Source organism: Danio rerio, chromosome 25 (assembly GCF_049306965.1).
Source record: "Danio rerio strain Tuebingen ecotype United States chromosome 25, GRCz12tu, whole genome shotgun sequence".
Classification (NCBI taxonomy): Eukaryota; Metazoa; Chordata; class Actinopteri; order Cypriniformes; family Danionidae; genus Danio; species Danio rerio.
In genome coordinates, this window is record NC_133200.1 from 7,678,391 (window position 1) to 7,693,042 (window position 14,652).

The 14,652-nt window shown below is 38.1% G+C and overlaps 1 protein-coding gene across 6 annotated transcripts in view; it reads left to right on the forward strand.

The window, feature by feature from the left end:
• The first annotated feature begins 2,814 nt into the window (after positions 1-2,814).
• The window catches only part of lingo1a (leucine rich repeat and Ig domain containing 1a), a 275,532-nt gene continuing 263,694 nt past the window's right edge, over positions 2,815-14,652 (forward strand). For 4 of the 6 annotated variants that reach the window (XM_073942717.1, XM_073942718.1, XM_073942716.1 and 1 more), the window contains exons 1-2: positions 2,815-3,622; positions 6,988-7,114. The gene's annotated coding sequence lies outside the window, so the exon portion shown is untranslated. The remainder of the gene's footprint in view (positions 3,623-6,987; positions 7,115-14,652) is intronic. The other 2 variants (XM_073942720.1, XM_073942719.1) reach the window with 2 other exon arrangements.

Here is a 14,652-nt window from a genome sequence, read left to right on the forward strand (position 1 = left end):
TTCCAACCCAATTATTATCTGGTCCAGAATGATCTGTTGTTTTTTGCTCTATAATAAGGTTTTTCTTTAATACTGTATACAGGTATTTTTATTAATGGAGTATTAAACCTAGTTTGGCCAGCTAGAAACCATGTAAGCCACTCTCCAAAACACAGCTGTACCTCAAGCTGTTGATATATACGTGTGGTTACAGTGTAATGTTAACCTTTGTCCAGCAATTATGTTTGAAATAAACTGCTGATGTTTCTGTGAACAAGGATGCGAGTCCAGTTCAAGGTGATGCAGAAATGAGATTGCTGGAGAGATTTCTCCCAACACGTCCTTCACCCGTTTCAGAGAGCCGATGCCCTGAATCAATAAAAAAAAACACAAGTTTATCATTCAGAGATAGTTCAGTGTCCAGAGTGTGTTCCTTGGCTGTCAAAATGTAATAACTGCATAGAATAACACCAACCCAGGCTCATTCTAATTATGTACCCCTATATACATTTTTGGAGAGCGCCAATATGTCCCAGGAACTACAATTATTATTATTTTTTTTGCAGTTTTTGTGAATCCGTCAGAGGTCGCTGTGTATGCTTTTTGAGACCTCAAATTTCTCTCGCGAGTGCCATTGGCGCCTGCTCTTCTCACGTAAATCCACCTGTGGCCACTGTCGACTGACTGATTGACTGATCGATTGACCCGCCTTTCCTAAACCCAACCAATAGTGTTTTCAAAAGCACTGACTGACCAGCACACACCCCCTTCCCTAAACCCAACCGACAGTGTTTTCAAAAGCAATCCACAAAAAGAAAACCCTCATGGACCCCTTGATTTTTACCACATTTTCATATTTTACTACATTCTCATCCTGTTTTTTACTTGTTTGTATTTTTTTTTTTTTTTTTTGGGCTTTTGTCCAACCTACTTTGTGAAACTGTTCTCTGGAACTCAAATCCCGTCATTATGGTCAACTCCGCTCGGCGTCTCAAATCATCTGATGTACGCAATGACCCACTAGCAAACTGGTACACATGAAAGTAAGCGGTTGTGGCGAGGGGGCGGGCCGAAAGCTGTGGGACTATAAGAAGAGGAACGATGGGAGAGGAAGCCATGAGAGGACCTGGCCCAGAGAGATTGTTTTACTTTTGTTTTTCAGTTTGACGGCAGTCTCCGTGAGGAGCTGCCGTCTGTTCGTTTATTAAATATTTTAAAACGTCGTCAATTCTCCGCCTCCTTCCCGGCGGTCAGAAGGCCGTAAACTTCATTACATCGGTCAACTGGTAAGCACGAAAATGAACGTCATTATGCCGCCCCATAGCGTTTGTAATAAAGGTGAAACGCAGCCATACGTACCTTTGGCTACATAATTTGCGATCTCCAGAAATATCGTCGTATATTGGGCTGCGTTTTCAGAATGAGCCTATGTTGCAACCACATGCATTGCCTCACATTAAATGATTGGCATTTGTAAAATGTTCCCTCAGCTGCATTAAAACAGGCATTTTCAGTAGTTTTGTGTAAGGTGATAAATAATAAACATGAATATGCTCTTACTTCTTTTTATGCCCATCAGTGACTTTATATACAAACATACTGCTATAAAATGATACCTTCGTTCCTATTATAGATTAAATGTTAATCTACGTTCTTTTTGGATGTTCATTATGTTTCATATTTAAATATGTTTTTAAAAACTGCTAGGTTTATAATGGCTATGTTAAAATCGACTCACTAAAATGTGTCATAAAACGTTAAAATAACATGCAGCCGTTGCTTTTTGTGAAATTGGATGTTGTGAAATAGCATAAATAAGATAAATGAATCTTTCTTTTTAGATGTTGGTTGTATACACTAACAGGTCGTGTTGCTAAAATGTAGCATGTTTGCTAAAACGTTTAGCCAGATGTTAAAATGACATCCTACAGGTATTAATTTGTTAAAAGTTTTGTATTAAATGTTCATCGGTTATTTTTATAGGCTAAACACCCCTACATAAATGTGTTAGCTACCTTGAATGTTGCTAATGGCTATTGTTATTGATGCTAAAATGTAGGCTACTGGATAAAAACAAGTCTGTTAGGTGTTAAAACAATTGACTAGATGTTTTTTTCAAATCACTTTTAATATATATAAATCCATTATGTTTAACATGTTGCCAATTAAAAAATCACACCTTAGCTAGAACATATAATTTCCACATCTCGACAGAAGCGTAGCTTTATGTTAACTGGGCCAATGTTGTGTTTCTATACCATAGACGAAAATTGATGAGCTACTTGAATAAGATTAGCGATGACGTGTAATATGCAACATTACAAATTACATTTTTAGTTCACTGGCTAATCACAATAATTAGCACAATGGTGAATACACTTTAATGACTTTAAAAAGAACATGAACAGTTATTTTCTGATTCATGTTTTATATATTTTTTTCCTTTAATTATGCTTTCGAATTACATTATGTGACTTTGATCTTTCCTCCAACAACTTTTCGAAATCAAAAGTTTGAAAAAGTGCATTTTTTTATTTTAATAATTTGAAGATGTTGTTGAAAAATTATGGTACAAAAGACCTGGTAATAATCTGCCAATATACCTTTTCTGTTTATTTACATATTATTTATATTTATTTATAATATAATATTATATATATATATATATATATATATATATATATATATATATATATATATATATATATATATATATTGTCTTATTCAAACTATTAAAATGTAAATAAAAGTCATTCTGTTAAACTGTAAATTTTTATTTTTAAAATCAAAAGTCGACAGAGCAGACAAAAAGATCCCATAATGCAATTTATAGCCGTATTTTTAATAGTTCGACATGATACTGTATATTCTGGTGTTGTACAAAAACCTGGTAATGCCCGTTTACCTTTTCTGTTTATTTACAGACTCTCTCTACATTATCAATATATTGTTTCAAACAACTTTTTCAAATTATTAAATGGCAATAAAAGTCCCTCTGTTAAACTGTAGAGACTTTAAGTCAACAGAGTAGAAGAAAAACATCCCATGATGCAATTCATAACGGTAAATAAACTGAAAAAACCCTTATGGGTCATAAAATACGAAACCTGTTAATTAACCTATTTTTAACAGTGTAGCTCACACTGGGAGAGCCCGTTTTCAGTTTTCTTGTGTAGAGTTTTACAGAGCTGTTTTCGGCAGTGTTTTTGTCGGTCAGAGATGGAGTGTAGATGTGAGCAGACAGGTGTCCTGGTTGTCTCCTCGTCTCATGTGAATGTCTCCGGCAGTAGCGGCGCGGTCTCCGGATCGGACAGCGGCTCAGATCGCATCGGGCCGGGCGCTGGATCCGCGTGCTCGGACAGGACAGGTTTCTCTCCAGATCCAGCCGTCCTGAACACAGCTGCCCGCAAACACGACAGCGCAGTCACTCCACATTCACAAGCCCTCACGTCTGAACTCATCACTGAAGCCCTGGAACTTGGCCTGGTGTAAACTCTCAGATGTTAGTGTCGTTCGGATTTTCTACCTACAAAAACAACGAGTCAACAAGGACAGTTACTACCATGGCCTGGTGTAAACTTTCAGCTGGTGTCGTTTGGATTTTTTACCTATACAAAAACAACAACAACAAACGAAAACTGTGGTAAGTCAACAATGACTAACTATTAACGATTTAATTAAATTAAGATTTACTTAAATTAATGTATGACACTAAGTTTTATAAATTAATTATTAACTTATTGTTGTATTGTCATAATATGAAGTAATTTGACATGCTGTAATTTTGACACTAGAAGATATTTTGAAGAATGTTTGAAAATGGGGTCCATTGATTTAGTAAGAAAATAATACAATAACAGTCGATGGTTAAAGGCTTGTGACAAAACAACTTTTGAATCACTTGAGGATAAATAAATGATGACAGCTTTCAGTTTTATGTGACTAACATAGAGTAATACTGTAATAAGTAATTGTGGCGCAATGTGTACTTCCCTGCAGATACATTTATTATTTATTTGTATATTTATGTGATTTAGGCCTATAATAAGTAAAAAACTAAATCAAATAAAATAGTAATTTTACGCATATTTTTCACATTTGTGTAATTTTAAACATTTTTTGCTATTGTAATCATATTTATGTGTTTGTTTACTCAATAATTTGATATATCATATATTTTAGAAAGATGCAATTTTCGCATTAAATTTCCAAAGCACATAATTTTTACAACATATGCTCATTCTGAAAACATATTACTATACATTTCTGGATTATGTAGCCAGTAGTACATTTGACTGCATTTCGTCTTTAAAACAAACGCTACGGGGGGGTTTGATGCCGTTTCTTGACTCGCTTACCAGCTGACCACTTTACCTCCATGTGGATGGCTTTGCCTGTTGTTACCAGTTTGTCCGATGACTAGCCATGTATGTCAGTGTACTTGAGATGCAGAGACAGGTTAATCACGACAACAGGGTTTGAGTCCAGTGAAAAACGGTTAAAGAAAGCGGGTAACCCTGCTGAAAAATCCAGCTTAAACCAGCCTAGGCTGGTTGGCTGGTTTTAGCTGGTTGACCAGCCTGGTTTTAGAGGGGTTTTGGCCATTTCCAGGCTGGTTTGGTCAAGCTGGTTTTAGCTGGTCATAGCTGGTTTTGGCTGGGCTCCCAGCCTGGATAGGCTGGTCAAGCTGGTTTTAGCTGGTCATCTCCGAGCCTGACCATCTGAGACCAGGCTGAATATCAGCCTGGAAATGGCCAAAACCCCTCTAACCAGCTAAAACCAGCCACCCAGCTCAGGCTGGTTTAAGATGGGGTTTTTTTCAGTAGGGAAAACAAAAACATAATCAAAAAAAAAAAAAAGTAAATAACAGGGTGAGAATGTGGTAAAATCTGAAAACGTGGTAAAAACCAGGTGAGGGCTTTTCTTTTCCTGGATTGCTTTTTAAAACGGCCGGTTGGGTTTAGGGAAGGGGGTGGGTTGGTCAATCTGTGCTTTTGAAAACACTATTGGTTGGGTTTAGGGAAGGAGGAGGATGAGTCAGTCAGTCAGTCGACAGTGGCCTCTGGTGGATTTACGTGAGAACAGTAAGCACGAATGGCACTCACACCCTAAAAAGCATATACAGCAGCCTCTAGTGTATTCGTGGTAAAAAAAATGCAACAAAAAAAAACCTCCTTGGACGTATTTGGCGCTCTCCAGATATGTATATAAGGGTAAAATGTACATAGCCTTGGTTGCATTCTTAGCATTTTATTTTAAAAGTAATTTTTTTAAGAAATTAAATGTGGAACCTAAAATGTGATTTTAAAGTTTCTGTTAATCAAAAAAATAATAACTATCACATTTTAAACACACACACACACACACACACACACACACACACACACACACACACACCCACACACACACACACACACACACACACACACACACACACACACACACAGACAATATGAAGCAGAAAGTAATAATTAAGCACAGATAAAAATAAGAACCATTATTAGACCACCCTTAAATAATTTGCAAATATAGTGGCTCATTTCAGAAAAAAATTGGCCTACCACTCAAGACTGGAGTAATGATGCTGCAAATGTAATGTTGAATCACAGAAATAAATTATATTAATAAACACACAGATACAAAACTTGAATAATGTTTAACAATATTGCTGTTTTTCTATTCATATAAATATATGCATATTTATATATTGGCAGAAGAGACTTCTTTCAAGACACCGGCCACTTTATTAGGTACACTTATCCAACTGCTTGTTAACACACATTACTAATCAGCCTTGTAGGCATGGTTGAAACGATCCGCTACAGTTCAAACTGAGCATCAGAATGAGAAAGAAAGGTGATTTAAGTGACTTTGAACGTGGCATGGTTGTTTGTGCCAGACGGCTGGTCTGAGTATTTCAGAAACTGCTGCTACAGACCTAGTGGGATTTTCACACACAATCATCTCTAGGGTTTACAGAGAATGGTCCGAAAAAGAGAAAATATCCTGTTCTGTGGGCAAATGCCTTGTTGATGCCATAGGTCAGAGGAGAATGGCCAGACTGGTTTCAGCTGATAAAAAGGCAACCGTAACTCAAATAAGCACTCGTTACAACGGACTTCTGCAGAAGAGCATCTCTGAACGCACAACACGTCCAACCTTTAGGCGGATGGGCAACAGCAGTAGAATACCTCACCGGTGCCACTACTGTCAGCTAAAAACAGGAAACTGAGACCACAAACAAGTCTCGATTTCTGCAGCGACATTCGGATGGTAGGGTCAGATTTTATCAGAAACAACATACAAGTATGGATCCACCCTGTCTTGCATAAATGGTTCAGGCTGGTGGTGGTGGTGGTGTAATGGTGTGGAAGAAATTTTCTTGGCACACTTTGGGTCCATTAGTAACAATTGAGCTTCTTGTCAATGCCACAGCACACCTGAGTATTGTTGCTGACCCTGTCCATCTCTTTATGGCCACAGTGTACTCATCTTCTGATGGTTACTTCCAGCAGGATAAGGCACCATGTCATTAAAGCGGAAATCATCTCAGACTGGTTTCTTGAACATGACAATGAGTTCACTGTACTCAAATGGCCTCCACAGTCACCACATCTCCATCCAATAGAGCACCTTTGGGATGTGGTGGAACGGGAAATTGGCATCATGGATGTGCAGCCGACAAATCTGTAGCAACTGTGTGATGATATCATGTTAATATGGAGCAAAATCTCTCAGGAATATTTCCAGTACCTTGTTGAATCTGTGCCATGAAGGATATTAAACCAGTTCTGAATGCAAAAAGGGGTCCAACCCGGTACTGATAAGTTGTACCTGATAAAGTGGCTGCTGAGTGTATATAATACATAAATAGACATAAATAGACTTTGAAATGTTGTTTCTCTAAAGTTTACTAAGCACCGGTGGCTATAAATAGTGCAGAAACTGTTTTAAGTGCTGTATTTTGGGTATCAAAGTAGATTTTCATCAATATGTGTTGTATTGCAGGGCCTTTGAGAGCGTTTTGTCTGATTCAGCAGAAACCGAGGCTCAGCAGGTGAGAGACTGGCTTCATGATTCACTACACAGAGGAGCAGCACCGACGACTTCCTGTCTGACGCTCTTCACACTTCCTGTGAGTCGAGCTTTGTTTTCCACGGCACATTTAATGAGATTCCCTGCCCCCTCGAGTCCCTTTCACAGCCTGTGTGTCTGCTGTAAAACCGCCTATATTTATATCATCTATATAGATGAATATTCTCCCCGCAGATATGCTTCGACTGTCGCAATGATATTACACGCACATTTTCCCTCTAATCCGCCCGCTCTGAGATCAACCAACTGTCTAACCAGCGATGCTGATAATTAATTTGCTTATTGTAAGTTATTTTAAGGTTCAGGGGTGAAGGTGAAGCTAAAACTCGGAAGTGACAAATTTCACGGTTCATGAATAAAAATGAGCCTCAAATATTGTAAGGCTGTTTTTGCTTCTCGGGGTGCAGTCATGTGATTCTGCCTCCTTAATGTAGGAATAATTACAGCACAGAGCTTTTAATGGATAGATAGACAGACAGAAAGACAGACTTATTGATTGATTGGTTAATTAATTGATTGATTGATTGATTGATTGATTGATTGATTGATTGATTGATTGATTGATTGATTGATTGATTGATTTAAATTAGAGAACAATTTACCCCCCAATTTTTTTTTAAATTATTTTATGTGAAGCGCGACCAGAAAAAGTCACAGGAAAAAAAACATCATTTATTTTATGGAAAGCAAAGTGATTGGTCTTTTTTTTATTAATAATTATTTTTTAATTGTTGTTTTTCTCACTGTATGAAAGTTTTATTATTTCACAAATTTAAGATAGATTTTTTTAAATTTATAAATTGTAAGTAAAGTAATAGAAGAAAATGGCAACAAATTGATATGTTAATAATACATTCACAAACTGCATAAATATTTCAGTCTATTTTTTTATTATTTTTATTATTACACTATAAAAATACGACAAAAAAACACAACAACAAATGATTTTGTTGCATGAAAATTTTATTTGATTTAACTAAAAAAATTAAGGCAGCATGAATTTCTATCTACTGTTGAACACAAACAAAAACACAATGGGAACAAGTGGAGAATAAGTAAATGATTACAGAATTTGTATTTTTCATGAACTGTCCTTTTAATTTACAACCCAAAATCATAAAAAGTTGGCACAGTATGGAAAACGCAAATAAAAAGTAGTGAATTCCAAATTAACTTTTATTTAAAAAAAAAAACAATGTTTATCAAAGAAAAATAGGAACAAATTTGGATATTTCACCTTCAACAGAGCATAACACAAGATTCAAGAAATCTGGGGGAGTTTCAGTGCATAAAGTACAGGGGCGCAAACCTAAGCTGAATGACTGTGATCTCCGATCCATCAGGCGTCACCGCATCAAGAATCATCATTCATCTATAAGCGATATCACCACATGGGCTCAGGACTACTTTAGCAAGCCTTTGTCAAGTAACACAATACGTAGTTACATCCACAAAGGCCAGTTCAAACTGTACTGTACCAAAAGGAAGCCCTATGTTAACAGTGTCCAGATGCGCCATCGACATTTGCTCGTAGGCATCTGGGATGGACCATCACACAGTGGAAACGTACTGTGGTCAGATGAATCAGTTATTTTTTGGGGAGAAATGGATGCTGTGTGCTCCGGACTAAAGAAGAAATGGATCAACCAGACTGTTACCAGCAACAAGTCCAAAAGCCAGGGTCTGTCATTGTATTGGGTTGTGTTAGTGGCATTGGCAAAGGTAACTTGCACTTCTGTGATGACACCATCAATGCTGAAAGGTACAGAGAGATTTTAGAGCACAATATATTTCGTATTTTAACAAGACAATGCACAACCACACATAACAAAGTCCTGCTTGCTGAGGAAGAGGATACAAGAACTTGACTGGCCTGCCTTCAGTCCTGACCTGTCTCCAATAGAGCAAGTGTGGTGCAATTTGTAGCACAAAGTGAACCTCAAGAATTGTTTGCAGGAAAAATGGGACAATATTACACCTGAAACACTTCATCACTTCGTGTCTTCAGTCTCTAAACATCCTTTAAGTGTTGTGAAAAGGAATCGCAATTTTACAAAGTGGTAAATGCTTTACTGTTGCAACATTTTTGAACCAAAATTAGAATGTGTTTATTAAAAGTAAAATCTTGAGGAACACATTAAATGATGTTTATTGTTTTGTCTGCAATGAAATACAAGTCAAAGCCAATTTAGAAAGCAATGTTCTTTATTTATTTGCATTTTCCATACTTACCCAACCTTTTCTTATTTTGGTAGTTTTGTGGTAAGCTTTATCTGCTACGTATGTTCCTAATTACACAAATATAGGCCTGGGTTTTAAAAATGAACAGCTGATAACATTTTAATGCACTATTTTACACTCTCAAAAGTGAGTTACTAGTGAATCGGGTGTTTCAGGGCCATCAGAGCGACTGATGCTACACGATCTATCATTTACATAAGCCAAACATCGACTCGCCTACTAGTCATCTATTTTCTGGCTGACTACTCCAATGCTATAATGAGCAGTCATGCGTGTCCCTGCACACATCACACGCTCTGGATGTACAAGCCTATGTAGTTCATATTTAAAACACACAGCGCAGTTCGAGCGAGGACAATGCGAGCCTCACAAAAATGTGAGTGTAGGTGTGCGCTAAACACGTCCAAGTCTCTTTCATCAAACCTGGACCAATTCTTCAAACGCTCCTCTCCCTTCAAGAGTCACAGGAGGAAATATTCTTTTTCATGTTTGCTCCTCATCTCGCTGGGTAAGAAAGCTGACGGGTTTATTAGTGCAATGTTATTCAGCATCGTGGTCCACGAGGGCCGGAGAGGATGAAAAGCGCCATCTGTAAACAGCAAATCAAACTGGCCTTGCGTAATTCTTGGTGTATGACCTGCGTGTTTGGCTATTATTATTATTATTTTTTAAGAATGCTGCATTCCAGACGACTCGAAAATAGGATTTTCACTATTTCCTACTTCGAAAGATGTCGAATGCCACTCTTAACACAAAGTCCTAACAACACGCAATGTCACAAGATTCCAGCGACAACATCAATTTGACCGTCTTTGCCAAACACAACACACCACAACAGAAAGATTTAAATACCAACCATTCATTTGAATACACTTCACTCCCGACGAAATGGTTAGGGCTATAATCTAATTCATTCATTCATTCATTCATTTGTTTTCTTTTTGGCTTAGTACCTTTATTGATCTGGGGTCGCCACAGTGGAATGAACTGCCAACTTATCCAGCATGTTTTTTATGCAGTGGATGCCCTTCCAGCTGCAACCCATCCCTGGGAAACATCCGCACAAACCCATTCCCTATTATACACTATGGACAATTTAGCCTACCCAATTCACCTGTACCACATGTCTTTGGACTGTGGGGGAATTGGGAGGAAACCCAGGCGAAAGCAGGAAGAGCATGCAAACTCCACACAGAAACGTAAACTGACCCAGCCGAGGCTCGAACCAGCGACCTTCTTGCTGTGAAGCGACAGCACTACCTACTGCGCCACTGCGTCGCCCCTATTTCATACATATTTAATTAGAAGTGCATAGGCTGAGTTACTGAAGTTGTTTACATTTACATTTACATTTAGTCATTTAGCAGACGCTTTTATCCAAAGCGACTTACAAATGAGGACAAGGAAGCAATTTACACAACTATAAGAGCAACAATGAATAAGTGCTATAGGCAAGTTTCAGGTCTGTAAAGTCTAAGAAGGGAAGTATTAGTAGTATTAGTTTTTTTTTTTTTTTTTTTGTTTTTTTGAGTTAGTGTGATATTCTGAGAGGCAATTGCAGATTAGGAAGTGTAGTGGAGACTAAATAGTTGGGTTTTTAGTCGTTTCTTGAAAATAGCGAGTGACTCTGCTGTTCTGATGCAGTTAGGGAGTTCATTCCACCAACTGGGCAGATTGAGCGTGAGCGTTCGCGAAAGTGATTTCTTCCCTCTTTGGGATGAACGCAAGTTTCTGGAGGGCACATAGATCTGCAGAAGTGAGAGCAGATAAGAGGGAGCAAAGCCAGAAGTCGCTTTGTAGGCAAACATCAGAGCTTTGAATTTGATGCGAGCAGCAACTGGCAGCCAGTGCAAACGGACTAGCAGCGGGGTGACATGTGCTCGTTTAGGTTCATTGAAGACCACTCATGCTGCTGCATTCTGGAGCAGCAGAAGAGGCTTGATAGAGTTAGCTGGAAGCCCGGCTAGTAGAGAGTTGCAGTAATCCAGTTTGGAGAGAACAAGAGCTTGAACAAGGAGTTGAGCTGCATGTTCAGATAAGAAGGGTCGGACCTTTCTGATGTTATAGAGTGCGAATCTGCACGATCGAGCAGTTCTAGAAATGTGGTCAGAGAAGTTTAGTTGGTCATCAATCGTTACTCCAAGGCTTTTCACCATTTTGGATGCAGTTGGTTGGTTTGCACTGAGTTATTAAACCATTAGTTACTGAGTTATCAAACCGTTATTTATTTTATTTTAAAGATCTGATCAATCATATCCATATAAAATAGACGTTGGCAGCGTTTTACACTGAATAAGTGAAGTTTATTTATAAACTAATTTTGAGAGGATCATGTGCTTATGATTGCTTGCGGCTGGTCCCGCATTATTTAATTCATGATTTACCGATCAGACGATTCCTAAACCACTATGAATACTTTAAGTTTCATATAACAGCCATCTTTGTTTTGAAGAATCCCCCCTTTGACCCCTACTCCTCCTCCTTTCCTAGATGGGTGGCGTGGTGGCCAAGTGGTTAGCACTGTTGCCTCACAGCAAGAACATCACTGGTTCTAGTTCTTACCAAGCCAGCCGACGTTTCTGTGTTGAGTTTACACGTTCTCACTGTGCTCACATGAGTTTCCCCCCGGTTCCCTAATTTCCTCCCACTGTCCAAAAACATGCAACTTTAGTTAATTGACTAATTTAAATCGGCACCATAGACATGCTCCTAGTAAGTAGTTATCTCTTAAGAGCAATCACTATCTGTTCATTAGCTACTACAGCAGGGGAGTTCTCAAGGTCTACCTGAGCTCAAACTCCACTCTCACCGTGCAAAAGGGAGGGAGCCCCGGGGCTCGAGGATCTTATGAGCTCAGGGCTCTCTCCTGGGACGCATGCCAAACAAGCTTTATAATCAATCATCAGCTAAGTGTGAAAGCACATAATCAGTACCTGAGGAGATAATTGTCATAGCAGTTTATGATGTTGTTCTGCCTTAGCATTGCGGATATAGAAACTTTTCCTAAAATAGAAATTTTGTGCATTGTTTTCACAAATGGTTAGGACAAAAACTCAACTAAACTTGGAAAAAGATAACACCTTATGACACGGTGTAGGGCCCAATCTCAATTCTACCTCTTAGCCCTTACACTTCAACCTACGGAGGTCCGCTGTGATGACAAATCAACTGACCCCTGGAATGCTGCACTTTATAAATTAACAATACAGTGCATCTTGCAACATAATCCACCAGTTGTAAACTCACTGGCCACTTTAATAGGTACACCCTATTTGTACCGAGTTGGACCCCCTTTTGCCTTCAGAACTGCCTTACTGTAATCCTTTATGGCATAGATTCAACAAGGTACTGGAAATATTCCTCAGAGATTTTGGTCCATATTGACATGATAGCATCCCGTAGTTGCTGCAGATTTGTCGGTGCACATCCATGATGTGAATCTCCCATTTCACCACATCCCAAGGTGCTCTATTGGATTGAAATCTGGTGATTGTGGAGGCCATTTGAGTACAGTGAACTCCTTTTCATGTTCGAGAAACCAGTCTGAGATGATTCACGCTTTATGACATGGCGCGTTATCCTTCTGGAAGTAGCCATCAGAAGTACACTGTGGTCATAAAGGCTTTGACATGGTCAGTACTCAACGATACTCAGGTAGGCTGTGGTGATGACACAGTGCTTACTAATGAGCCCATAGTGTGCCAAGAAAATATCCCCCACACCATTACACCACCACCTCCAGCCTGAAATGTTGATAATAGGCAGGATGGATCCATGCTTTCATGTCGTTGATGCCAAATTTTTCTCGTGGAAGAAAGTGAAAGTGACCAGCGGACAGGGTAGTCGGGCGGTTAAGGAGGGGGATCGGTAAAATGAGGTGCCCGATCAGATTTCAGACGTTCTGGATCCGGCATGTTCCGGCACAAATTAAGCCCTTCTTGGTAGTAACGAGTGGTTATTTGAGTCACTGTTGCCTTTATCAGCTCAAACCAGTCTGGCCACTCTCCTCTGACCTTTGGCATAAAAAACAGCTTAATTAGTAATATGCTAAAGGTCACTGTGCGCATTGTCAGGGAAGGAGTAGACATAGTCCTCAAATGTTCCCACAAGTATAGTAATACCAGTACATTTTGACCTTGTTTGACCATTTTTGATGAAAACAGTTAATAAATCGCACATAATTAAGTAGTTTGAAAATGTACAAACGCAGATTTTTCCTGTGAGGATTGGGTTTAGGGGTAGGGTTGGGGTAGAAAATACAGTTTGTACTGTATAAAATTGATTACGTCTATGGGAAGTCCACATAAAGATATCTGCACAAGTGTTTGGCTATACTTGGGTGGACCCAACTGTTCTCACTTATATAGCAAAATGTATTGCATAAATAGCAAAATAAAATACATATATTTTATTAGTATCTATTGATGTGTATTTATTTCTGTAAGGGTTAGGTCTAGGAGTAGGGTTAGGCTATAGACATTATCATTAACCTGATTTAAAAACAATGGAAGCCTATGTAATGTCCTCACTTATTTTGTGAAACAAACCCGTGTTTGTGTGTGTGTGTGCGTGCATGTGTGTGTGTGTATGTGTGTGTGTGTGTGTGTGTTCCTGCTGTATTGTCTCTGTAGTTTGCCTGCTGGAGGTGTTTGTATTTAAGCTCCCACGCTGAAAATGAGCCAGATATACTTCTAGGGTGTCCATAACACTATTACTCTGAGGTTGTTCATTTAGAGTTAATAGTATTTGCTTAACGAGGAAATCCTAAAGTAAGCACCACTTTAACGTTTTTTGGCTTCTTCCTGTAATCATTTGCATGTTTATGTTGAGGATGTTATGTAATATGTGATATACACAGATGAGCCATTACATTATAACCACCCACAGAATAATCTGAATTTCTTATTCATATTCATGAGTTTACTATTCTATTGTATTTTAAGCTGCATATATTTGTGCTGCACTCACAGATGTATTTTGTTTATATATTGTTTTTTGCCTATGCTGAAAAAAATTAATGAACTTTGATCTTTTCTCAGTTTTTGCATTTTGCTCTCCAAATAGTTAATATTAATCATTTTTATTATGGATATATATTTTAAGCACACATTTATTATAATTAATTGAATAGAAAACGTTTGTAGTACCTTATTTCACCTTGTTTATTTCTTTCTTTACAGGAAAAGTTTCATAGGCTTAAATTTTTCCAACAAAAAAATTAATAAATAAATAAATGCTTTATGTGTGTAAATAATGAGCTTAATTAATGAATATTAATGACTGATAATAACAAGTTATTTTTAATTATGAATATTCAGAATTAATTCATAGTTAACA